We start from the raw sequence: 25816 nt of genomic DNA, 5'->3' as shown, positions 1-25816 counted from the left end.
ATCAACAGAAATAAGCACCGCTTTGATAAATGAATTCAGCCACTCCTCCACCAAAGACAGGACGTATACTTACTGATATCTACATAAATACAATTTGTATGTGTGAAATACAACCCAATGTGCTGGCGAGATGGACCAGATCCCAAACCCACTGAAGGTAATGAGAGAATATAATACACCATATTTTATGCATACAGCTATGTAAACAAGTGCTGGGTAGGTCTACAGGTGTGAGAGTGTAGGCAGCAGCATGTGCCCTACCTGTGCATCCGCTTACGCGTGCACACACACACGGCTACACGATATCTTGCATTTTTATATGCACACGGTTTGTACATGGGGCTGGCACGATGTCATTGCAGGAGATTTAAGCTTTTTTTGAATACAACCCATTGCCTGATGCATTTCGAGCTTGTTTGTCACGATGCTGGTGCAGAGAAGGAAATGTGGAAGTTATCAATGTGGTGTTAGGGGATTTGTGCTCTAGTGGGGAGAGGGGATCGGTGGTCCCAAGTGGGACCACTTAAAGTCCTACAGGGAAGGAGACACAGCAGGAAGTCACCATCTAGTTTGTTTTGCTTTTTTGGAAGTTAACAAGCCTGAAGGAATGGCATCGCCTTGAAGCCACCGCACGGTCATGAAAAGCAGCTGAAAACAGAACTCAGCCTCCTCAGCGAGCGCCTGGCTGTGGCACAAACTGTAGTCTCTCCCTCACCCAGAGGAGATTACGAAAAGCCCAGTAAGTGACTTCTCCAGCAATGTTTTGCATTGACTTCTCTCCCCCCAGATCACTTACTCTGTACACACACTGTTGTTGCCATCATCTCTCGCCTGTGTCATTGTACCTGCCTGCTAGCCTCATGTTTAATTCTGCAAAGGCTTTCACAGGCAAACCAGCATGCAGGGGTGGTGTGAGTTTACAGCACGTTGGCTGCTTTGTGCCAATTCCCTGTGCGGACACTGCCAGCCCACACTAAAGGACCTTCTGCAGGCAGAGGTTTAGAGGCAGAGCATGATGCTTTGCATGTCAGTGGGTACCCAACAGCTTGGTGTAGAGTCACTAGTCTGCACCCTAGAAACGTGATTACCTTTTTGTACAGAAGATAAGCCCTCAGTAACATTGCCTTAGTTAGTTACACAGAATTTACAGCCCTGCCTCACCTGCTTTTTTTAAGCAGAAAGCCTGGAAAGCAGGGATGTGGAGCAGTGGAAGGTTTCTTTAACATCAGTGAGTCATTGCTTGAAGCAATGTTTCTCTCCCTGGTTCCATGGCATACCTGGGAGTTACCTGGGAGTTGCACTCATAGAACACCTACTGCTCTCAACCCCAATAAATATCTTTAAAATACAGCTGAACAAATGGATCAGAAAGACTCCTAAAATCATATGAGTCTGGAAACTTCGGTTGCTTCCAGTATTTTTGTTTTGGTTTTGTTTTGGTGGCAATCTTTAGCTCGAGAGCTAAATTAGTCTGACACAGTAGTTTATGGTGCAAAGATACAGCTTCTCTAAATGAATTTACTATGAGACAGTAAAAAGTCCTTGTTATAAATAGGCTTTTCTGGGTGGGATGATGCAATATCCAGTATAAGATACTAAAACACCATTGATTGTTTGCATTCGTAGCTGTGTTGTCCTGCATATGAATCACTAATGCTCTAAATGCAGTGCATTAGAAGTTAAGAACAGTTCTAATCAATAGTTTACTACATTATTGATAGTTTTTGTAATTCAGACTTAATCCTTTGAAGTGATGTCTTTAAGACATTTGAACAATACACACAGTATCCCTTCTAACAACCAGTCTGCACGGAGGATTAAAACCCACTGCTGTAACCTTCATATCCTTTGCTCAAGTGCCAGACATCTCTGCTTAGAGAGCACTGGAACTTCTGGAGATGATGGATGTGAGCAACGAGCCCCCAGATCCCCTTCTGAGTGCCCGGAACCCTGCTAAATACCTGCTTTCAGTGGCATTTGACCACTCGCAGCAGAGATCCAGGCTACCCCTCCATAATGGCACAGGAATATATTTGCTGGAAGGTAAATGAGAACCTAGCATAACATCGAGAATTGTCTCTGTGCAGGTGTCTGGAGGAGGGAGCGCACTTGGCACTGGCAAGAAGGAAGCCATAGTTTATTTGACTGAGCTTCCGTCGTAGCGGGGGGTAGAAGGTGGAGGCACCAGCCATCGCTGCCTCAGAGCTGCACTGTTTTCAATATGCAATTATACCATCCCTAAAGGTAAATAGAAGGTTTGTGTGTGAGAAATATTTCTGTAAAATAGTTTGCAGCTGAGAAGATAACACTATTCCCTGCCTCCTACTTGGCTGTACAATTTTAATTATGTCGGGGAATCTCTCCTATTTTATATTCCATATATATTTATGGAATAAGCTGTTGGCAAATAAGACATTATTTCAAATAATTTAATGTATTTATTAAAAGAGATTACAAATCTATCCAGGCTATAGTCATTGCACTTAGGGCAACTATTATGGCTATATTATTGTACCATTTATTTCAAAATATCTCTGGCAAGATCTGCTCCTCCACGAACAGTGTAAGAAAAAGGCTCTCTGTCTGATGATCTGCCCTTCCATGTGGCAGAGGGCTCTGCCACCCCTTTTTCCCTCCTAGCCCCATCCAGATAACCACACTCTGTAGACTCAGAGTAGGGCCAGGGCAGAAGACGATGAGCCTGATACACCCTGACTCGGTTATTTCATTTGTGCTACTTGCTTTCAGCCCATAGCAGAACAGAGATACAGAGACAGCCCCTGAGCCACAGTCAGTGAGAAGCTGCAGAGCTGTGGAGGGCCACGGGGATCCCTGTACATTGCTTGAGGTCTGATAGAGGAATCCAAGGATGCCAAAACGGGTCCCTTTGGCAGTGCCAGTTTTCCTCCCCTTGCTCAACTAGAGGAGTCTCTTAGAGATTCCCCATTCACAGCAGAGGTACAATCCACCCCAAACATGACTGACTCTTGTCACTCGTGAGAAACTAGGTGAATTTTTCACAGCACAATGGAGGTTGCAGATGCCACATGTTTACCTGCTTGTACTCAGATCCTTGCTCCTTGGATGGTGAGGTCCTTGAACTCACTTTGAATGGTCTGCAAAAGATAATGAAGAAAGACCAGGCTTGTCAGTGGGTTTAACTTCACAAAAAGAGTCCAGATCTTCATCTGAATAACGTCTGGCTCTGCAAAGCAGGAAGGAGAGAACTGCTGCACACACACAGTTGCAGAGCCACAGCAAGAGCAGTGGAAGGAAACACCCTCATGCAGAGGCGGGAGCAAAATCCAGTATGTTGCAGAAGATGACCCAACACAATACTAGCTGATGGGGGAGAGTAGGGGCACCTGTGTCTGCAAGTAATCATTCACGTGCACACACACTCTTAGTGTAGAAAGAAGGAAAGGGAACAGAACCTTGGTCAACCTTGGTCTAGCCCTGACTTGGGGATCTCACAGGGGAAACAGTAATGGGCTACAAAGCCCGTTGCAGTAACGCACCCAAGACCAAGATGAAAGAACATGAAATGAGCCTGTGTTTCCATCTACTCCAAATAGAAGGCCTGGTCTACATTCATCGTTATCATCATTATTGTTGTTATTGTTGTTGGTATTATTATTTCTGTAGCATTTTTACTCTGTTGGTGAAAATAAAGTTGTACTTCCCTGCACCCAGCTCTGGAGCCCTCAGCACAGGAAAGACATGGACCTGTTGGAGCGGGGCCAGAGAAAGCCACAAAAAAGATCCAAGGGCTGGACCACCTCTCCTAGGAGGAAAGGCTGAGAGAGTTGGGGCTGCTCAGGATGGAGAAGAGAAAGCTGCGGGAGACCTTATTGCAGCCTTTCAGTACTTAAAGGGGGCTTATAAAAAAGATGGGGACAAACATTTTTGTAGGACCTGTTGCAACAGGACAAGGGGTAATGCTTTTAAACTAAAAATAAGGTAGATTTAGATTAGATATAAGGAAGAATTTTTTTACAAGGAGGGTGGTGAAAGGCTGGAACACGTTGCCCAGAGAGGTGGTAGATGACCCATCCCTGGAAATCTTCCAGGTCAGGTTAGATGGGGCTCTGAGCAATGTGATCTAGTGGTAGATGTCACCGCTCATTGCCATCATTGGTTGGACTAGATGGCCTTTAAAGGTCTCTTCCAACCCAAACCATTCAATGATTTTATGGTTCTATGACAACCACTGTTAAACAAGTGTAAAACATTGTTCAGACTCCGAACAGTGAGTGAACTCCGTGTCTTCAAAACCAAAGGATGGATGTGATCAGTCTGAGATGTCTCTAGAGCAGCTCCCGAAGCACCCCATGCTGAGACACAATTACTGCCAATGATTAAGGTATCGTTTGCTGCTGTTTGATCAGAATCTAGAGCTTTGTCGTATTTTTCACAGGTTTAACATCATATGGTCAAATAAATAACTGTATGCACTGTATTTATTTATATGCAATATATTCTGGGTAATAAGCTCATCAATTGATACGTGTCTTAAGAAAGGCATGAGTTAAGTAAACCCCACATGTATGAGATTAACAATACTTCCCTCTGTTACAAGCACCTGTGTGCCATACTTCAGCATCATTGGGCTCTGTAGCCATTGCAGCCTCTGAAACGCTTGCTTATTCACAGGATATGGCCCCAGCCCCGTGAGCACTTACAGACCCACTCACGCGCACTACACGTCCATTGGTTTCACTTGACTAGTCAAGGTCATAAAATGAAGCATCTTTAGAACTGTTAGTAGGATTAGAGCTGTAATAATATTTTGGGTGCTTCCTACCTTCTTGAATTGCTGCCGCTGCTGCTTGTTTGACATAATGTAACCCATAACATATCTGATTGATAGGTGTCCAACCTTTGAGCACAATGGATTAGAAAGAAGGTTAATTATGCATAAGATAGAAAGATTTATGTGAATATAAGCCCAATATAATGTATTATTTACACACAGCCTGTACTTAGGCTAAGCAACTTCTGGAGAGATCTTGGCTATGATAAGCAGCTCGCAGCTCATTTCTGAATCTTAGTCCAGAAAAGAGTGGAGGATTCTGGCTGCCTTAAATTGCTGCTAATATTTTCTAGACAAGAGCATGTTTGTATAAGAACATAACTCAACAGAACTCAACACAGATGGACAACAAACAGGATAAATCTCTATCATTTATTACATTTGCCTAGTGATCAAAGGTGTCTAACTCGACATTTTTCCTCATTGGTTGTTTGCATTAGATATGCAAATCTTCTTTCTTGCAGAGCCATTTCCGAATATATTTGCAAGGCTATTGATGTCCATTACTTCACTTAAATATAGATCAGAAATACTGACAAATATTTTCATTCAAAGAGTTTGATCATTTTCAGATTACTCTCCATGCTAGTAATTAACCTCAGTCAACACCCTTCCACAGCACTTTCAAACACAGTTCCTTGCAAACATAAAGTTTCATAAATATGTACTAAATAACCTTAAAGCCCTTTATGAATAATTATGAGTTTTTAAGTTTTTGTGAATCTGCATATTAATTCCATTCCATAAATAATACATGAAGCAAAAATCCAGCTTGTTTGGTGTCTGGGGACAGAGGAAGAAAAGGAGGGGATAATTATCAGTTTAATGTGGGAAAATACTTAACCTAAAAGATTATCTTCAAAACTGATGACTCCATAGTTTTTATATATGTGTGTATAAACATACATATGTAAAAAAAATATATATGTAAAGATGTGTATATCTGCAGAAACAGCGGAGACATGCATCCACTCTGAAAGAATGCTTTCATGTGAAGCTTGTTACGCTTCTGTCTCTGCTGTGCCATGCTGAGCTCTTTAAGTGAAAAGCAATGCGATGAGCTTAGCCTCCGTATAGTCCCGCTTTCTATAAATGTACGTTCCCCCAAAGGTAGAAAATTAATGAGAGGCTGCTGACTAAAATTGCTACATTTTGCCTTCTGTGGGACATTATGGATTTAAAAGATAAGACAGAGTGCAGCAAGTCCAAAAACAATTTCATTTCATTAATCCCTTAAGTGCCTCGGGATGAGCAGCCCATGTCCAGCAAAGGTGATGTTACACCAGCGTTTGCATGCCTATTGCCCATCATCCAAGCACAGCACCTCAGCACCCTGTGTGCTCTGCTGCTCCTCTCTGGATGAAAGACATCCAGTGAAAAGATGAAGTGGGAAGGATACATGGCTGAACGGGCTTAGACTGACGCTTCCCGGATGCACGCTGACAATAATGGGAGAAGTAAGGGGCTTGCAGAGCCAGCTCGCTGCTGGTGCAGTGCTTGGGTTTATCACAGAGTTTATGGCAAAGACAAGGCATTTTCTGGGCAACTGCTTTTTCCACACAACAAAATGGAAATGATTATTTTTAAAAACAGAACCCAAGAAGATATTAAATGTTTGCCTTTCTCTCAGGACTGTGTCTATTTGGTAGAAGTGTATTGATTACTGCGTCTTTTATAGCCGTGGTTGTTTAAGAATATAAACACAGCAAGATTTGCCAGATAAAGTACAGCAGATATGGTTGGAAAATGCAGGCAGATTTTGGGCACTTGAAACAGAATTTGCGTGTGTGAAACCCTGTCTGTACCCCACAGCCATTTATAGTTCGTGGGGTCTTTTGAGAGAAAATTGTCACACTTCATTTTCATATTTTTAAATGAAGAACTCCATTTGTTTTTACATATTAATTCAATGACAAAGTGAAAATAGATTTCCCTTTTCATTTCAAGTCTTTTAGATCTATTTCATTTCATGGTCCTGTTCAGTGGCTGGTTTGAAACACGAAAGGCAGTATTAAAACATTTTAATAAAAATGAACAACTAAATAGCAAGCCTGTTCTCTTGGGCTTAACGCAAACAGAAAGAAAAAAAGGAAGAACTAAACTCATGCAAGAATTTTGAGAGACGCAAGTGCTCCGCTGTTGCTATCACTGTTTTCTAACACTGCAGCGTCAGCGGAGGAATCCCTCATCGAGCAGCGCGGGTGGCAGGGAAGCTGGCCGAGGAAGGTGCGTTACACACAAGGTGATGGGAGCTGGCAGCACCAGCAGTTGAACAGGTACAGCCTCAAGAGACTGGTCCAAGTCTATCCCAGCTGAAGGGCTACTCCAGTCCACGGAAGAGTCCTCCTATAAATCTCTGCACCTCTTTCCCCAGGCTGGAGTGTCCCCCAGGCAGCATCAGGAGTGCCCTTGGCAGCTGGGTGACTGCGCTCTCTGAAATGGAGCGATGCGAGTGCTCTCTACCCTTCGCTCAAAGCAACCTGTGGTAGCAAAGCTTTGCCATTTAACCTCTTTAAACCTATTTAACCAGCTTGACTCACACAGCCGGTAATAAAAGCGATTAGGTGAGTGGCTGTACCACCGTATCGGAAAGGCTGATAACCTCTGGCTGGAAAGTGGTGAGAAATAGGGGAATTTAGCCCACCCTGCAGCCACAGCAGGACATGTATGCATGGAGGAAACCACCAGATTTCACTCTTACACCAGCCCTTACTTTTCTACATGTATGGAAGACGCAGAGGGAAAAGGACCCCGCAGAAGTGGTTGAATCAAAAGCTCGACCTGAAGCCGCTCTGAAAGTTTCTGGGACCAAGGAAGGTACTTGTGGAAGTTTTAGTAGTACTATGTCTCTTCACTGAAAGCCTGTTAATTATCCATAAATACTCAGCTGGAAATAGTTTTGGGAAAAAAAAATAGAAGTATGGAGCACCCCAATTTTGTTTTCTATTAGAAATCAGAGTTGAATCAACTATTGTAAAGGCAAGCATTACAGTTATTTGGAAATCTGTCTCCATTGTAAATTAAGAGGTCATTAGGAATCTGTAAAGTAACTATTTTTATTGCACAGAAAAAAAACCAACAATCTATAAAATATTTAGTTGTTGTTGCTGTTTATCATGGAAGGCAAGACTCTTTGCCTGTGAAATGCTTTATGAGGATACAAACCTGTTGATGAGTGGTTTAAGCTAATTCTTGTGTGTGCTGGACTCATAAATTCATAGACTTTCGCATGAACCCAGCTGCAGCCCATGTTATTGGTTAAACTGTTTTCATCTGAAACCCACTCTGAATCCCCAACAAAAATAGTAGGCCAGATGCCCAGACTGCAGCTAGAGACCCTCATTAGGCATCATTTGCATCCTATTAACCACTGAGCTGTGGGTCATTCGCTGCCTGTCAACCATTCAAGTCATTCCTTTTGTGTTAATTAGTAGAGAAATAAGGAGTTAATGAAGATCTTATGATCTGTGATGATTCATCTTTGTTGTTTCAAATGAATCCCTGCTCTCTGAGCACTCCAATGAGCTCCTGCACACCGAATAATAGAGAAATAGTCAGAGGGAGCTTACGACGGCCTTTGGAGTGTTGTTCTCCAGGGACCTTTTGCATGGTGGGCTTTGTTAGCTAAAGATTAGAAGGAGTTAATTGCTTCAAGATTGCTAGCAGATTAGGTTACAGGGTGTGTTGTATCTATGTAAGCATATGTCAGGTCTAGTTAAAAGATAGAAGATGCTTATTTTAATAAAACTGTGAAAGAAAGAATTAATTTGTCACTATAGCGAAAATCTTATTTCTACTCTTAGTCTGAGTGCTTACAGATAAATGCGGTGCTGGTTTTGTTCTCGCTTTCGTTCTGAAAAAGGGGGAGCATGGCTCTTCACCACACAGCATGGCTCCCTGGGCTGCTCCCAGGCTTTCGTCTGACTTTCCATCCCTGTTTGAGGAGCATAGAGCAGGGCTGGGCTGCGCGGGGGGCTGCCGCTCACGTCTCCTGTGGCTCTTGTTCTTCTCACTCTGGGGGTATAAGGACTCATGGGCTGAGTAGTTTGTTAGCCCTTCTCCCTGGAAAGACTGCTTTTCCCAGAATGGACCTGAAGCCTCACCCTACCTCGCTGGGACGGCGGTATCGCTTCCATGGGGCAGGATTTGCTCCAGCTCCAACAAAGAGCAGCAGCTCCTACAACCTGAGGTGCACGCATTTGGGTTTGCTCTTTCTTTAGTGCCCTCTGATCCCTGTCGCTCCAGGGAACTGCTGCTGCCAGACCTTTCCCAGGCGACGCCAGCCAGCGGGTGCCATTGGTCCTAGAGATGGCTGGAAACTCCCTTTTTCAGACCCTTCATTTCAAAAATAAGAAACAAACACCCCACATACCCCTTCCCAAAGCAATTTCCTCAAGGCTTAAAGAAGAAATTGTTCCTAGATCCACCCCAGCTCTGATATCCAGGTATATTTATATTTAAAAGAGGCAGATAAATTTGGAAGTTTTGTTTCTCCATTTCCTATTTGCTTTCTTTGGAGCAGAGACTCTGGCTTAGGAACCAGGCTGGCATGGCTGGACAGGTTAATGTCTCTTCTCTCCCCAATGCCTTGCTGGGGGTTGCTGCTTCCAACATCAGGAACACTGGAAAATGCGTGGACCTTCACCATTTGTAGCTTGGATATATACTGAAAAAACCTCAAAATTTAATATTCTAGGTTGTAAACCAAAGTAGGTCAATAAAGAACAGCTTCTTGATGTGAAGGATAGTTCCTGCTCTTCTTGCCATAGCGGCAATGACTTCTGGAGAGAAACTGAGGTGCTCTGTAAATTGGGCTCCTGGTGCAGAGGCTCTGCTGAAATTCTCAGCAAATTTCTGTGTTCCTGTAATGGGGGGAGCGTGGATCGAGGGCTTCAGGAGCTGCTTCAGGACAAGAGAGAATTGCTCCTTCTCTTCCTCCTTGCTCGATTTGTCAATGGTACTTTAGTTCTTTTAGGAAATTTAAGTCTTGCTTTTATGAAAAAAAAATGCCTAGAACTTAAATTAATTATTTAGGTTTGCCAAATATTATGAAAGTTTTTATTTAGACCTTATTTTTCCCCTGTATGTCTATCAGGTGGGAAATAAAATTATTTGTTCAGCGCTATACTACAGTGTCTGTGAACATTGAGCTGCATTTTAGCAATGAACAACATCCTAAAAGAGCTCAGGATCTGTCTGAAAAACACACCACTCGGTCCTCTCTGTTTTAGCTCTCACAAATACGGCGTCAGTTAGAAATGGCTATTTTCTTGCTTGTGTAGAAACACTCTACAAATTGCAAAGATATATCTGGTGAACACTTTTTTTACATCCTATTGTGAAAATTGCATATGAATCATGTCTTCCTGGCTGTTGTTAAAAAAAAAAAAAAAAAGAGCTGAGTCAGAGATTTGCCTATTTGGCTCCTCTTAAACAGTATTTTCCTCATTTCACGGGTGAATATGCAGGGATAGGCTTGGGGACGCAGGAGAGCCGCATAGAATAGTCCCATCCCCTACGGCTTGCAAAGCCCGGCGCGCTGGAGGGTGGGCGCAGGACCCGTCACCCTTGTGCGCCGTGTGAACCGAGCCGTGAACAGGGCTCCCATCGGCACCTGGGAGAAGGACATGTCCTGCAGATGCTTGGTTGGGGCTAAGGGTCTAAATAATTCCTGGACTGATTCATTATGTTGGAGTCTCTCTCAACCTTAATTGCTCTAAATGAAGAGTTTTCACACCACTTAGACGTTGAAGGGAATAAACCCTACCCTGCCCCTGCATATGTGCACACACAAGAGGAGAAAAGGGAGGCCAGGGCAAGTGACAAGGGAAAGGCAGCTGTGACTCTTGTGTGACTTCAGAGAGCTGGAGGAGATGGGAATGTACCTGGAGGAGGACCAGGTACCAGAGGAATCACAGAGAGCGGGCAGGGGATGGGGTGGGAGCGGGGACGCAGCCTGCGACGCACAGCCCAGCTCCTCCTCAAATAACCAAAGCTAAAGCCGAGCAAGTGCGGGGCGGCTCCTTAAGCATCCCTTTAAGTCTGGCCCAGGTTTCACTGCCTGCAGTAGCAGGGTGGCAGCTAGAGATATATTTTTTTCTTTTCCTGCGACATCAGTCAGAAAAAGCCAGCTTTTGCATGGGCGCAGGAGGGGGAGAAGAGTCAGGGAGAGAGAAGAGGGAAAAAAAATAAGCAGAAGTAATTTATTCGGGATCTTTGAGAGGATAATAGCCAATTATTTGTTTATAACACTGGTTAAATTTTCATTAGGCAGATTAATGGAATATCATGTACTGTCAACATTGGACTGAGGGGTGGTCTGTAAGAGATAAACGGGCAAACAGTCGATGTGTCTCCCTGAGTAAATTAGTTTTTGCTTTCCTGTTTTTCATATGAAAATGGAAAGGTGGACAAGGTGGTGCATTTTAAAACAGGTCTCAAGATGGGCCAAATCAGTTAAATATGAAAGCAATTCTGGTAATAAATACATTATAATAACTTAGCATCGTGCCTATCATTTTGATTTCATGAAAGTCTGGGATAATGTAGATTTTTAACCTGCTCTCTTAATACACATTTCCTCTTCCTGAACTTCAGCGTTTCTTGCTGTGAGGTGAAAGCATATTACTTTTTTTTGCCTGATTTTTCTGTGTAATCTGTTCAGTATTACAGCTGGTAAGTGCTAGAGGCTCACAGCTCTTTCTTGTGAATTCTGGTATTATCATACTGGATAGCATGAGCAGTCCCCTCTGAGTACTGTATTATCAGCATCAGAACCCCTGAGTGGTTATGGTTGCATATCCTTCTCTTTTGAAGTCAGAACATTTCTGAACGTATTAGCCTGGGTTTCTCAGACAAACGATGGAGAAGCAGACACCCGAATTTCAGTGGGAGTCAGGCCCACGAGTCCACTTAACCTCTTTGAAAATCTCAAGACATTTTATAGAAGAGCAAAGCCACGCAGAGGGTCTCATCAGCCTCATCACCTTAATTTGACTTCACAGCTCTGCTGCTCTTGGTTCTGCGTGCGCAGGTGGAAAAGAGAGGTCTTCTCTGGCGAGCACACAGCTCTCTAATACCTAACAGGTTTAAAACAGCCCCAGGACATTTCCTTCAGACTTGACCACTAATAACTACAGAGCATAAAAATGGCCTCTTGCTATTAGGAATCGCAAAATATTTTGGTGATATAAATTTTCTGGTGACGTATTACTATGATAGTGCCATGCAGGTTTCCATTTACAGACAACACTTGGTGACATTTGCTCTTTTAGGTCACAAGTCTGCTCAATTTTGAGGCTGTGTAGTACTTCCAAGAATAACAATCATCTTATGCTTCCTAAAATTGCAATTTTAATATAATCTCTACCAAAACGGTCTGATATTTTGTTTACAAAATCCCCAAGAATTTACATAATGTGTCAATAAAAATTCTTATACATGGTGAGGGGACAACTCATACTTCTCACGTGTTACCCTGACTTCATCAGAACATCTGCAAAGAAAACAGAGCTGAGAATTAAGCAACGACGCATGGCACTGGCCTAAAATAGTATGCCTTGGGTTTGCTGTTGCAGTCTTCTTCAAAGTCCCCCTCTCGTGTGATCATGAACTTGCGTTTGGAAGTCAATTTTCTCTGTTTCCATCAACCAGGAGGCTCACTACACTCTTCTTCTGCCACACAAAGTGGGACCTTGCCACATGTCAACAGAAGGAGCTGCAGCAGCAGCCTGGCTCCAGGCCACACCAATGTCTTCATACTGATCTCGAGGGATAAGAAGGTTTACTCCAGATTCTTAAATTCATGTATCTGTGGACGGTTTTTTCCAAGTAGGTGTTTCTTGGTACATATAAGGTGTTTCTTGACCTGTATAAGGTGTTTCGCGTCTATGAATGGTTTGTACACACTTGATAGTTTTAACGTTTGTTCATTCTCTTCCTGAAAATGTGCCAGTCCAGCAAGGCACGGAACCCACCACACGCGAGTAGTCAGGGGCGTGTTTGTAAATCAGTCTGAAATCAACCTGAAGTATCGATGGCTGTCAATAGACACCCCAAACTGAGTTATGTGTATGACAAAAAGATACAGCTGATGTCTTTGACTTTCAAAAACTGAAAGGAAATCCTATTTTCAGAGCAACCGCGGTTTTAGCTGAGATTCTTATGTTGGACTTTACTTGTATAAACCCCATTTGCCCTGGTCCTGCAGGTGTGTGGTGTATGGAAATGGTTTTGACTGTAAACAGGTAAAAAGGTAGAAGTTCAGACATATTAAAGAATTTATTTTTTTTAAATGTTTTCTTTTTATGTCAATGAAATGGTCGTTTTAAAAAATTCCATTTTGATTATGTCAGAATGTTACAATAAAAGCAGACATATTTTAGAATTTCTCTGAAGAAATTTAATTGAATCAAATCAAAACTAGAACAGCTACTGAAACATTCTTCTTGAACATGAACCTGTTTTTACCAAAATAAAGACGTCTCTGAAAAAAAACCAGCATTTTACGATACAAAAGTCGCGCTGAAAAAATGTATCAGCAAATGTTACTGAATAGTGGGAGGCACAGTGCTGAAAAACATGCGCTATGAGGAAGTGTTTTATTTTGTAATATGACGAGATCCACCATGATAACCCACTCATTTCAAGTGATTCTATTTCCCTTTGACCAGTTTAAATCTTGCTTACTTCCATGAAGAAGCCTTTAATTCCACCCATATCTAAGTGGTGTAAATGAGAACAGAGGAGAGCCCTGGCAGCAATGCCCTATGAACTACAGCAAGTGCTGTCACGAAGTATTTTTTCTAGTTTCTGTTCTGTTTTTGACTGAAAGTTGTTGCTGTGATGCAGGATCTATGCTGGCATCTTGAAGCAGTTAAAATATTTCCTAGCAAAGTTATGGGCGTCTGTAATGAATGGGTTTATCTGTGCTACTCATCAGTGCAGAAAGAATAGCACTAATAATGCAAGTAAATTCTCATCTTGCAGATGTTTTTCTGTTTCATCTTGGAAGTGAATCTGTTCACTCATAAATCTTGCTTTGCTTTAAAAAAAAGGAAAAACAAAGAAAGAATTAGTATTCCAGCGAGTCCTCTCCACGGACTGACATTCATCATTTTCAGTGTAAACGAAATGTTGCAAGAACTGATAGGCTCTGTTCTTGTATGAATTTAAAAGATATGTGAATTTTTGAGAGGAAAAAAAGAAAATTAGTATATACTTGGTTTAAAATGCTATGAAAGATGAAGTCTATCTTGCAAGCAATTCCTAAGAGGCGTGGTAGCAACCAGCAAAGGTGTTACTCCACAACTGCCAGCAGCAGTTTTGTTATAGTTCCATTGAAGAAAAATACTCACTGAGAACGGAATTAGTTCTCCCCCTGTATCTGTCCAGAGATTCTCCATTTGTGTGAATGGAAGACACATGTGTGTATGTGGAGGTATTTTTCTTCTTAGCAAGTAGTCCTTATGACTAACTCGTAAGGGTTTTGTGGAATATTTGTATTTCCCTTGCTTGCTGTGAGACAGACTTCTCTCACAAGGGATACAATTAGCAAAAGCATCAAAGCAGACATACTTCTAGCAAGTATCCTTCATTTCCACAACGTTCTTGCAAAACCTGCCCTTTTGAAAAAAAGAAATTTAAAAATCCCACCTGTGAGGATAAAGCAAAAGGGGAGATTCAATCAGTGCACACAGATATCTGCCACTTCAGAGGACGGCAAGTTTCCGCTTCCCTAAATGCACAGGTCTTCTTTCACTGAAGAACTAATGATGCCTGACCCTCTATAAACTATAAAAGGAACCTCAGTTGAGTTGGGTTTTTTAATCATGTTAATGCAATTTATCTACCACTTAGGGAGTTCTATCTCCCCATTTCAATGCATTATTAGTTAAAATGAGGTGGTCTCTGTACCATTTTGGGATTAGTAAATGTGCTAGAGCCTTGCCTTTTTCCTGTGATGTAAGTTTTTCATTTCAGGCCGTCATCATTAGTGCCCCTTACCTGTAGCAATCAAAATGACCGGCAACAAACTGTCTGCAAGCTGAGGCATTTAAAGGAAACTAAATCAGTTAGGGTCCCAAATCCCATCAAAGGACAGTTGTCCTTGGTCCCTCATCAATCTTAAATCCCTTTGGAATCCCAACATTACTTCATACTAAAGGATCAAATCAGTCCCGTAAAGCAAGGGGTTCAGTGGCTGGTCTGCTAGCAGAACAGAAAGAATAAACTCGCTTTCCAGTGACTCCCAAAAATATCTTCCTTTTGAAATGGCCTTATGAGATCTCCTGGTGTGCTATCATACATTAGTTTCGTTTAAAACAACTGATAACATCCTGAGACTCACAGATATGGTCTCTGCTTCCAGCTATATTTGAGCCTCTGATAGCAAAATTTGGCCAACTGAGTTTTAAATACAACACCTAGGATGTTAACAAAATATGTTTCACTTGGCTGGTAAAGTGGCTGCTTGTTATTTCAAAGCCATCGACTTCAAAGGCTGCTTGGATTGTGTGTGTGAGTGTGTGTTTTCTTTTAAAAATGTTCATACTGTTTCTGTCTTTTTTTCTCACTATCAAATAGATCATTACATTTTCAACACTTAAGGACAAAAATTCTTCTCTCAGATCTGCACGGCAGATCTTGACAGTAATATTCCGCTCTTCCCCACATGCAGGGAACTCCTGTTGACATCAAGGAGAGCAATGGAGACACGTGCAGGTAGGTCTATGGAGAATGCTGGCACCGACACCCTCCAGCTGAGGTCTGGTGGGAAATCTGACCCCCTTTTTCCAAATCCCCTAGGGCCCTGGGATTTTGGTGTGCAGTTTCTGCTACATTTTCAGCAGCTGATCCTGAGGAGCCATTAAACACCCGTTTTCTGACTCCGTCTGCAATCGGAATTTCAGCTACAATGTTCGAGGTCGTATTGACACTCCCTCACATACACCTGCAAGTTATTCCCTCGCTGCCAGGGTTATTTCTGATAAAGAGCAGATCTGATCACCCCCATCACCCCCTTAGCTGGCTGCGCATTTAGGAGCAACCTCCTAGTTTTGCTTGTCTTTCTCAGCACTAAATACAGTGCTGCGTGTTTGCCATGGACCTTGGCATCGGGAAGTTCATGTCTGGAGTTGTGTTTATTCCTATCCCGCAAACTCATTAATAACTTGAACCCCATAGCAAGTGTCAGTCGATGGCCAAGGGAGGGGATGTTTATTTGTTTATTGGTTTTGTCTGGGCTATTGTGGGGGGCTTCACTTCATCTTTCTTAGCAAAGTATTCGTGAAACAGAAGAAACTTGGACAGGCAGCTGCTTATTACAGTCCAAAATGCCAGGAGGCTGGTGCTGCTGTCCACTAATGTGTCAGGCTTTGTTTCATTTCTCTTTCAGCTTTTACCATGAAAGTATTCTCAGAACTTTTCTACGCATCTTCTTTTCCCGTCTCTTCAAACAATGAAAGCAATTCCAACGTCAAAAAGGGCCAAGTATGACAAGGAATAGCTCGGCCATGTTAAAATGTGTTCCCCCAAAGCCCAGCTGCCATGGAGAAGGATTAGCCATTGAAATGGGCATATTTAAAAAAAAAAAAAAAAAAAAAGAAAAAGCCATTAGGATGGATTTGTTCCTTCACTTCTCATTTCAGTCTTCCATTGTGTATCTTTAATGAATAACACAAGGAGGGTGAACAAGTTAAATAAGGCAAATAAGGCCATGGTCAACTTCACTAGTTATAAGATTAATTCCTTGCTCTAGCTATTTTACTCATGTGGGTGTGTTTGTGTGTGTTATGAAACACATATTCAAAATCAGTGGTTCAGTTATTTAAAGTTGTAAGGTTTTTATTTATATAAATGTACATCCGTTGTCAAATCAAGCAGCCTAAAGGGAATGTTACTGTGAACAAAATTCAGACCAAGATCCAGGATGATGGAGAATCAGTCCTTAAATAACCAAAGGCTTTTCTAGTCCTGGTGCAAACATTTCTCAGACATACCCTAACTGACTGCTGTAAAGGACTTTTGTGAAGAATAAATGTACAGAACATTACCATTGGTACCTTCATCTCTCCGTTGCAGCCATCTCCTCATGATGGGTTTGTCCGTGGTCTCTTCTTCACACCGGAGATCAGAGCAGAGCACATTCACGGGAGAGTTCATCAAAAGCTGTCCCCCAGGGAACACAAAACCCTCTCTGAAGCTTTGCAAGGACTGCTCCTGAACAACAGCTCCATGCTGGAGCCACTGTTCCATCAGTAGAGGTGTAAGCAAAGCAAAATATTATCTCACTGCCTGCAGCCACCCGAGCCCAGAGGTGAATCAGAAAGAAATGAAGGGGACTCGAGACACAGCCAGTGCTGACTTATCCCCCTCATGTTCAGTCTCATAGTTGAAGTTTCTGTGTTAGATGTTTAATTGCACTGATTCCTCCCTACGGTCAGCTACAGGCACATATGGAGGGTGATCTTGATCTTCAGCCCACCAGAGAATAATTCAGTTGTCTATCCCTCCACTGACTGGGAATGATCCTGGGACAATTTTACTGCTAGCTTAGGATAATAGTTTCTGAAGTGAGATGAGTCTAAGCAATGCTAAAGAGGTACAGAACACGTTAATGATGAGGAAATGAAGATGGAAGTGAGGACATGGGATAACCAGAGATCTTTTAAGAGATTTCTCATCCCTGCTGCTGCTGGCTGGGCGGGGAGTCAAGTACAGGAGCTTGTTTCAAAAATTCAAAATTTGGAGAACACTTTTTGCTGGGATCAGGGTCTCGCACTGCTTCTTCCTGGCATGAGAAACTTTTTTACCACCAAGCCAGCTTTCAGTACCTGTATCATGAATTGCAGTTCTTCTGGAATCTTTCTTAGACATTTGCACAAAACAATAAAAAGAAAATAACAGAAGGTGAGTACAGAGATTGTGTGAGTAAATGTGCTTAAAATTTCAAATTACGACTCCGTTGGACATTTATTTCATTCACTCTCATCCAGCAGAACACAGTGCTTGGACCTTCCTTTCACTGCCTTGCCAGTCTCCCCTGTTTCAAGACCCTGCTTAGATACCCTCTGCACAGAAGCCAAAGAGACACTGGCTATAATGGTTTCACGTGAGTCTTTTCAATCTTTCCCATAGCAGACAGCAAAGTAATAGGAATAGGATTCAGTCTGTTAAAAAGCTGTTGGCCCGGCTCAGGAAAAGAAAAATTATCCCATTTTATCAAATCCTTATATTAATATTTCTGTATAACAGAGAGAGAAAACTCATGGTCTATAATTCAACCTTATAAATTGAAGGCATTCTTCTGCCTTTTTGCTGGATAATGGGAAGAGTCATGATAACTTGTGACCTTCCAGAAGTCTCTGAGGGGCTTATATGACCCTCAGAAAAGAAACATTTTCCCAAACTTGCCAAATTATGCATACAAAAGAGATACAATTCTGTGCTGCAAATCAATGTGTGTCTTTCAACAGAGACTATTTTGAAATCCAGATTTTTAATGATGCCTGATGATCTGTTTACACAGAAACTTTCAAAACATGAGTACCAAAAAAAACCTGACCTGATGCCTTTTTCTTCCAAGTTAGGAGTATTCTTGGAATGGTGCCTCTGCCTTCATCCACATCCACTTTGCTCTGCGCGCTCGTGACAGGTTAACAAGGAAGACTGACATTTCCTTATTTTTTAGAGCTGACATGGAAACTTCTCCAAACTTTGCATCCTTAACCTTCAGAATAACAACAGGAACAAAGAATTATGTCTCTTACTGTTGGAGAAACATGGCTGAGCTGTGCTGACTCTTGCTGTTGTTCACACCCAGCTCGCACAAGCTACAAGGGTACCACTGATGCTTGGGGATATGTTGGAGACTGCAAATTGCCCGTGGATTTAGGGCTGCCCTGCACAACGGTGAGGGAAGGGACTGTCACAGAGCCAGGGCTGGCTTGGGACATGATGCCTGGGGGTGCAGCCCGCTGTCTGCAACGGGCACCCTGTGGGGAGATGGAATTTGGGGCTGGGGCCAGCACCCAGCTGCCTTCAGGGTGCCCTTTGCCATGGGGGCTGAGGTGGGCTCTGTGTGGGAGAAAGAGCTACACCTCCAAGGGGCTGTTAATGGCCCTTCTCAAGGAGGGCATACAGGACTCTTGGTCTCTGAGGTTATATGTTTTGTTTTAATTTTGGAACTTTGGTGTATTTTTTATTGTTACTGTTGCCTGTCACAATTTTTCAGGAATGCATACACACGCCAGAGCTTTAGGATCAAATGGAAAGCTGAATAAATCAACATATTATTGATGATGGATTAAAACCATTTCCACCACAGCTATCTCCTCTCACGGTGCATCTGTTGAGGAGGACTCTGTTATCCTGTTGGGCTTCTTGTAGGTGTATTAATTAGTACCAGCTGTAACTGGTACCAGCTGGAACTGCTTCAACCCCGAGAGCTGCTGAAGGGAGCCCCTCTGGCATCCTCACAGCCCCTTGGGGTGAGCATGCCCTCCCCGATGGGCGTTCGGGATGCAGGAGGAGGACACGTGCTGGCATGATCAAACGCTCCGTGGGACTGCAGACGTGGTGCGTGAGGCGGGATGTGGCCGTAACCCCTCTCAATGACATACACGCTATCATACCATATTGAAGTATACGTTACCACCAAACATTATCGTTTTCCATGTTAGTGTTTCATGCATTTCATTTATAATTTAAGACTGTTATGAACTAGACTGATAATCAGTCAGACTTCTAGAATCGCTCTTGAACTCTTCCAAAAACGAAATATTACAGGGCTATTTCCACTTGGTCAGATACTATCTTCCTTCGTACAGCTGGTACTGCCTTTTCATTCTGCAGCAAAGTGTCTGAGGTCAGGGAGTGCCTTCCTCTTTGTCTGGTCTCTATTAACTCTCCCTGGAAAAAGTTGTCCTCTAACAGATTTTTTCCCCCAGCATGCCTTTTTGGGACTGATCCTTTAAATTTCACAGAAACTAGCTGCTACAGCTTTTGAATGAACTTGCTGCTATTTGCTCTTGCTCTCTCCCTTTTCCAGCTGGTAAGTGTTAACTCACATTGCCTTTCCTTGCAGGTTTTCATTTCTTGTTCCTGGGAAGTACATTTTCACATAGGGGGAAAAAAAAATCCCATAAGTCCTAGCAAATCCATTTAAACACAGATGTAGCCGTTTTACGGTTGTTGCTATGACAGTTTGGCAAAGGTTATGCATACTGTGAAACCTATCTTCCGAGGGGAGAGAGATCCATGTATGAGCGAAGGCGGAAGGTGGAACCCAGCCTTATCCACGCTGTTTGTTTGGTAGGGAGAGGAAAACATGGAAGGAAACTCTGCCCATCACGATAGCTCTTCCATTACACCCACCAACATCTAAAAGGAGCTCAGGGTCAGTGAAATAATAGGAGCAAAAGATTGGTTGTGGGAATTGGAAGATGAAAAGGAGACGTTTTTTAATTTTTTTCCTGGTTATTCAAGCAGAATTTAGTCCAGACTAGTAGAGGAGATGGACAAGTCTACCAGAGAACACCTTCTGTCTCAAAGCAATGTGTCTGAATCCATGTAATGCTGCACATGGTTCAGCCCTTAATGTAGACATGGACAAGGCATGTTTAAAAATATTTTTGGTATCTCATAGCACTGCTGATAAACCTTATTCAGTAAGAGTAATGCCATACTTAAAGTACTGTGAGGTAAACCCTGCTGGTTAATTCATTTTCTGATATGATGTATTTGACAGAGTCACAGAGTCACAGTCACAGAACGGTAGGAGTTGGAAGTGACCTCTGTGGGTCATCTGGTCCAACTCCCCTGCTGAAGCAGGGTCACCTACAGCAGGCTGCACAGGACCGTGTCCAGGCGGGTCTTGAATATCTCCAGAGAAGGAGACTCCACAACCTCCCTGGGCAGCCTGTTCCAGGGCTCCGTCACCCTCAGAGTGAAGAAGTTCTTCCTCATCTTCAGACGGAACTTCTTCTGCTTCAGTTTGTGCCCGTTGCCCCTTGTCCTGTCACTGGGCACCACTGAAAATAATTTGGCCCCATCCTCCTGACACCCACCCTGCAGATATTTATAAGCATTTATAAGGTCCCCTCTCAGCCTTCTCTTCTCCAGACTGAACAAGCCCAGCTCCCTCGGCCTTTCCTTGTAGGACAGATGCTCCAGTCTCATCATCATCCTCGTAGCCCTCCGCTGGACTCTCTCCAGTGTAACACTCTCTCTCTCAGTGTAAATAAAGCCCAAGAGTAGTCAAAAGTCCCTTTCAAAACTCCTGGGAACACATCATCAATTCCCTAAGGAATCTTCACTGAAAATCAAAAGTGATACACGCCAATTAAAAAAAAAACAAAAAAGTCTGTAAAAGAGTCATAAAAGCAGGGTGGATGTGCTTCAAGCTCATTGCAATAATTGCATCTACCATGATTAGTTTGCTCCCCAGGGAACAAGTCTTAATTTTTTGCTTTTAAAATGGATTTACAGTAAATCTCATCTTGACATAAATTCTAAATTTTAGTTAAAAGGTGAATAAATTTAAACCAAAGTTACAACTAAAATATGAGATGGAACCAAATTAAATGTTTGGTTAAATTTTTAAGCTACCTTAAGAAACAGTCAATGGATAGAAATTTATCTGAGAATTATTTACAATATAGAAAATATTTAAAGACAGAGGATAAATTTATGCTCCTTCTTTAAACTAAGTTATTCCAGGGGTGAATTTGGCCCAGTGAGGTTTAAGCTATATTTACTACAATCAGAATATCAAAAGTCATTTTTTAGCAGCATTCATCTCATAAATGGACAATTTTGATACCGTAGGATTTATAATTACTTTGTACATTTCATATACATAGTACAAAAGAGCCAAATGCAGCATTTCCTTTGATAGCCTATTACACCTGATGTGAATTCCCTGTCACATCTTGTTAGGGAAATTTATCTTATGTGGGATATTTTCAAATTACACTTTCAAAATACACAAACAACAAATGAGTCTGTAGCTTAAAAATAAACTGAGGAATGCACATTTAAAGACAATTACAATCGTTTTGAACAATATTTGACAGTATTTCAGGATATTTGGTCTGGAATTAGTCCTCTCCTTGTGAGGACGGCATTGCTTTGCCCCAGTGCAAGAGCTTCATCTCCCTGCGCTGAGGAGCACAGCCCAGCCCCAAGGTATCGCAATGGACACAGTGATGGTGTTTTAAAGTGTGTTTAAAGTGGCATGGAAAATTGCAGGGAGAGGCAGTGACACCACCACCTTTACGGCTGCCATCCTTTGGTCACCAATTTCTCTTGGTCCTTCTGAGCCCACCGCTGTCCTTGTGCACCCTCCAGCATCCCAGGGCCCGGCTGGCCAGCCCCAAGGCAGCAGGACATCTTTCTGCTCCTGCCTGGGAGGAACATATTCAGCATCTCAATCCCACCAGCACCCCTTGACCCCTTCCCCACCCAGATGTGCTGAGGAATGGGAATGGGAGTAGAGGAATCACTTGCCGATGACAGGTGAAGGGATGAAGTTACGCCACCTTGGTGGCACTAACAAATCCCCATAATCCTCCAAAAACTCCTTTGGGACTGTCAGGTCTAGGGAGGACTTGGAATACCTTAACCCTGGTCCTCTCTGGTATGAATCTCACCCCGGTAAGAGCGGAGGCCAGAGAGAGGTGGTGGTACCTGCTGCACAGGTGTAGCCCTGCATATCTGCCGTCCCCCTCCCTGCACCGCCAACGGTATCCCTTCTTTCAAAGGCAGCATAGCTCCAGGCAAATCTGCTCTGCAGATTGTTTCCATCCTGTGTTCCCCATGGTTCTGACTCTGTCTGTGCCTTGTAGATATAGTAACTTTGCAGCTTGTAAAGATTTGTCTGCTCTCCCACTCCTTCCCCCCACTCACTCCTTAAATCAGTGATTGGGAGAAGTCTGTTCATGTTATAGATATTGGGAAGTGTAGTGACGCACCAAAGACTTCAGCGTGCCAGGTCCTCCAGCAGACTGAGCATGAGACCCCATCCTCCTCTTGGCGAGCTCTAGCAACCAGTCCTTACGAAGGACCAGGCCATGGGAAGTCGTAGGGAAGTCCAGACATCCAAAGGTTGCGTGTTCCTGATGTTCAGTTGCTGACATAAAGAGTGATGGAGAAACAGCCAGTACCTGGCTGGCACCTTGAGACATTACCATTGCATAGTTTAGTAACAATAAATAGTAATAATGAGATTTTATTACTTCCTGACTCCCAGTCTTACCTACAGTCCCTCATGAATAAAGCCATGCGTCTTGGAAGAGCTCCAGTGGGAAACACAGCGCAGCTGCTGAGCAGAGGGTCCCTTGGAGCCCATTACCTGCTGTACCAACCTCTGCGGTGGCTTGTGCTAAGCACAGGCTCCAATTTAATGCATCCATTTTCCAGCTTCTCACGCCGCTCCAGCTGTCTGAAAAGAGGTTAAAAAAAACAAACAAAAAAATCCCTTCTCCCTCTCCCACCGCGCACTTGCACAGCAGCTGTATCCCCGTGGTCCCCGTGCTCGGAGAGCACACTGAGGCAGAACAGGACCTACAGTCTGAAATTCCTTTTTGTGAGAAACCAGGCTGCTCCCCCCACTGTCAGCTCTCTGCGAAACTAATTTCTTTCTTCTGTTTATCCTGCTCGATTTCTCCCACTTTTTTTCTTGAGCACGCAGTTCTGCGAAATGTGTATTTTTGTGTTACTGCAAGCTATTTGTCACATAGCCCGTGAAGGAGAGAACACCAAAGGGTGGGGTTGGGCTTGGATTTTAGAAAAATGCCTGGCAGACACATGTCCTGGTACCCAACTCTGTGCTCAGTTCCCTGGTTGCTCTTCACCAGGACATCTGCAGGCAGAGAGGGATTTGGAACTAGATTTTGGTCCACCGTATCTGGGATCATCAGATCCCTTATGTGTCTGATGTTGGCTTTGCAGAGTGAATTTCAGCGAACACCTACAAGCAAGCGAGCAAACCCCTTCTTCCCACAGCAGAGGGGAGATGTTAAAGCTCGAGGGCTGCAGCTCTCCAGCTGATACCTTGCTATGCCAAGTTGGAGCACAGAGTAAATTTCTTACAGCCGAGTTATAAACCCCCTGAAAATAGGTTTTATTATGGAAATGCAAACACAAGCCTGGCTATAGCAACATGAAAGGCTCTGCTATAATAACGCTTCGATCCAACTCTTTGTGCACAATTGGCATAGAGAAGTATTTGATTTTTGTAGGTTTTTTGCTGGTACGTGTCAGTGTCACTTCACAGTTGGTCTCGGTTTATAACAAAATGCATAAAAATGGTTAGTAATCCTCATTTATAGCTAGGGTCTGAGAAGCACCATCTCAGACATTACTTTACCTATCAAACATGGCTAAAACAGCTATTGACATTTGGAACGGTTATTCCTGGAAAGGAAGATGTGATGTTCGCAGTTAACAGCAGAGTGTCTATTGAGTATAGTGTCTCTCACACACTGTGAAGCATTAGGCTCACTGACCGAGCTTTGATAATCAGTTTTATTTCAGATGAGAAGGAAAAAAAAAGACAGCAGAAGGAGAGGAAATCATGAAGAACCTCAGTCTGAGACCCTCTCCGTTGCTCTAAGTTCAAATGCTCTGCATATTTTCAGAATCCTGAGATTTCCCTAAAAATATCCTCATGTTTATATTTCTGTTTTTTAGTTAAAAAGAAGAACAAAAAAAGAGAGAGGGATTTCATTGTATTCCTACTTTTTCCACCACATAAATAAAGTCAGGCTCTTATGGAAAGCTGTGGTTTATTCTGATCCATTGCGGGGGGGGGACAATCCAAATTCTAATAAAGAAATATCTTGCAAATCAGAGGAAAATAACTGCTGTTCCTCAAATTTTTAAGCACTTTGTGTGGAGCCACCCTGCCTTAAAATCTGCAAATGTAAGTTTCATTTCTGTAGATGGAAAGTGCTTTTAAAGGGCCACGTTTTGCTTAAATTACTCAAGTGAGCGGTGCTGCTCAGCTCAGTACATTGAGCCCTGTTGTGAGAGTGAGGTTGCCACTAGTCAGTCGCATGCCTTCACCTTGAAAGCAATCCCTCACCTGTGCCTATCTGTTTTCCTGACGTATTTTTTATGATCAGAAGCATGAATCTCTGTTTCGCTGGGCCAGACACGTCCCTGGCACTCAGCCATCCTTCCCCTCATTTCTCTGTAGCAACTTTAGCAGATTTATTTTGACTGCCACGGTCCTGGTACTTTAACGTGCTGAACATCAGCTTTCCGAACTTGGTTGAGATAATAGCATATTTAAAGGTCGGGTTTTTTTGTTTATTCTTAACCTGAATATCCCTTCTGCTCAATAGTTGAATTAATGATTGTATGTAAATTAAATAACTTCAGCTGGACAGTTTACAGATGAGGTAGTTTGGTGCAGCAGAGGAAAAATGCAGTGCATACTGAAATATCTAAATAAATGCAAAAAATATACCCTTTTAAGATTTCAAATATCTTTCTTCTTTTTTCCCCCCATACACCTCTGGATGAGTCTCCAGCTGGAGAAAGCCAGGCAAATGCCATGTGTTTATAATACAGATAGAACTGTATTGGCTCTTCTGCAGCTATCGTGGTGCTCTTGGAGATACTCTGCGTAAAACATAAGCCTCTATAGAGGAACATAAATTTTAAATGCAGACTTTGTGGTGAGATTCTATTGCCCAGGCCAATTTAGATTACCTTTTCATTTTGAAATGAAAGCTCTGCTTCCACAAGAGCTATCTAGGAACAACTTCTAAATTTTATCCAGTTTTTAAAACTTCACATCGTATTTACAGCATTATTACTTTTGCTTACATGCTGGTTGGACCAAGAGGCATTATTGTCTTAGTCTCCTGACCAGAGAGAAAAAAAATAAATTTTCACATTTTCAGAAGGGAATAACCTTTATTGGGTATAAAATGCACAGCTACAGTGAAGTTCAAATCAGGAAGGATTTGCCTCTGGTGGGCGTCTGGCCCTCGA

Source organism: Opisthocomus hoazin, chromosome 6, assembly GCF_030867145.1.
Source record: "Opisthocomus hoazin isolate bOpiHoa1 chromosome 6, bOpiHoa1.hap1, whole genome shotgun sequence".
Lineage (NCBI taxonomy): Eukaryota > Metazoa > Chordata > Aves > Opisthocomiformes > Opisthocomidae > Opisthocomus > Opisthocomus hoazin.
This window is presented reverse-complemented; position numbering follows the sequence as displayed.